Genomic DNA, 1,834 nt, shown 5'->3' on the forward strand with positions numbered 1-1,834 from the left:
CTGGAGCAGGGAATAGGGTGCCAGCAGGGGCAGGGGAGAGGGGGCAGGGTGCCAGGACAGGTTTCTGTAGTAGGAGACAGGGTGCCAGAAGGAACTGGTTTCTGCAGGGGGGGCAGGTTGCCGGGGGACAAGTTTCTGCAGGGGGAGGGGCAGGTTTCTGCAGCAGGGTTGGAGGGGCAAGGGAGAGGGAACAGGGGCAGGCGGGCAGGGGACCAGTTGGGGCAGAGGAGAGGAAACAAGGTTGGGGGCAGGGAGTTCCCTACACCAGCCACGGAGGGAAGCCTCCGACCCGCGCTCCCTCCGGACTGACCGTAGGGCAGCCGGGCTGGAGCGAAGAAAAGCGGCTGCCCGGCCAGCTGGCCATGGTGCCACCAAGCTCCACGTGGGCAGGCACAGAGGGGAAGCCCCCCAATCAGCTGGAGCGTGGTTCAGCCTCGTCTGGGCTGAACGCCACAGCCAGCTGGCCAGGCAACTTCTCCTCTGCGCCAGCCCATATGGAGCTTGGTGGCACCCTGGCTGAGTGCCATGGCCAGCTGGCCGGGCAGCTGCTGCTCTTCCCTCCAGCCCAGCTGCCCTGCGCTCAGCCCAGGGAGGCTGCACCTAGCTCCAGCTGTGAAAGCCAGTCAGCTGGCTGTGGTGTTTCAGCCCTCCCAACCTCCCAGCTCCCACCATTCCTCACAGCTACTCACCTGTGTCGTTGCTCGGTGAGTAGCTGCTCCTCAAATGAGGAAATCTAATGTAAATGTACTGCGCAGGTGTGCAGTTCAGAGAGGGCTCAAGAGCTACTCTTAGAGCCCCTGAGATCTACCGGTAGCTCATGATCTACTGGCTGGTGACCACGGGGCTAGAGCATCCCTGATAGATGTCTATCCAACCTGCTCTTAAATATCTCCAGTTATGGAGATTCCACAAACTCTGCAAGCAAATTATTCCAGTGTTTAACCCCATCTCGCGCTGCTGCATCATGGGGGTGGGGGGAAAAGGTGACACCACAGAGCTGATTTGAGGGGGGGGGGGGGGGAGAAGGAATGGCTTTTAATCCAGCTCTACCCAGCACCAGCTACTGACTACCCTCTCCACTGCCTCTGTAGGAGGCAGCAAGGGGGGGGGGGAGAAGAGAGCGGAGGTATTGTCTCCTGCAGACCTACATGTGGGGAACCTGCTTGAAAGCCAGCTTCTTTGTTATATCAGCTCCAGCCAGCTCCTCTCTCTCTCTCTCTCTCTCTCACCAGGTGGCTCTGGTGCTCATGGGGAATTGGCTTAAAGCTCCTCATGGGCAATGGCTTCTGCTCCCCCTCCATTGCTACCTCTGATCAACAGGGGAGGGGATGCATGTAGTCGATAAGATTAACCAATAAGACAAGGCTTGTAGGTTAATTGTGTAATTGGCTACACATTGACATCCCTAGGCCAGAGCAATCACATTGGGACACTGTGGGATAACTCCCGGAGGCCAAGAATGTTGACATCCACAGGGCTGCATCTGCACTACCATAAAGTAGACTATGCAAGGCTGAATTTACTGTCACTTATGAAAAGCAGGAGTACCGAAATAGAGTTTAACTGAAACAAAAGACAGGGCTGCATCTCTATCACTATTCAAAATAGAGTTTAGTGACCCTTTAAGTTGGTGGAACAGGGTTGGTAGTATGGACTCATTGTTTAAACAAAATAAATCAACCGAATGAGGCTAAATTTGACCTGAACTTCTAGCGCAGACCAGCCTAGTATTTCACACTCTGTGGTTTCTGGCTTTATTTCCAGACATGAACAAAAGACAATGAACATGAGGATATTGCACAAGTGATAAGTCATTAACTTCAGGAGATGTACC

This window comes from Pelodiscus sinensis, chromosome 2, assembly GCF_052426305.1.
Source record: "Pelodiscus sinensis isolate ZL-2025 chromosome 2, ASM5242630v1, whole genome shotgun sequence".
In the NCBI taxonomy this organism is placed as follows: Eukaryota; Metazoa; Chordata; order Testudines; family Trionychidae; genus Pelodiscus; species Pelodiscus sinensis.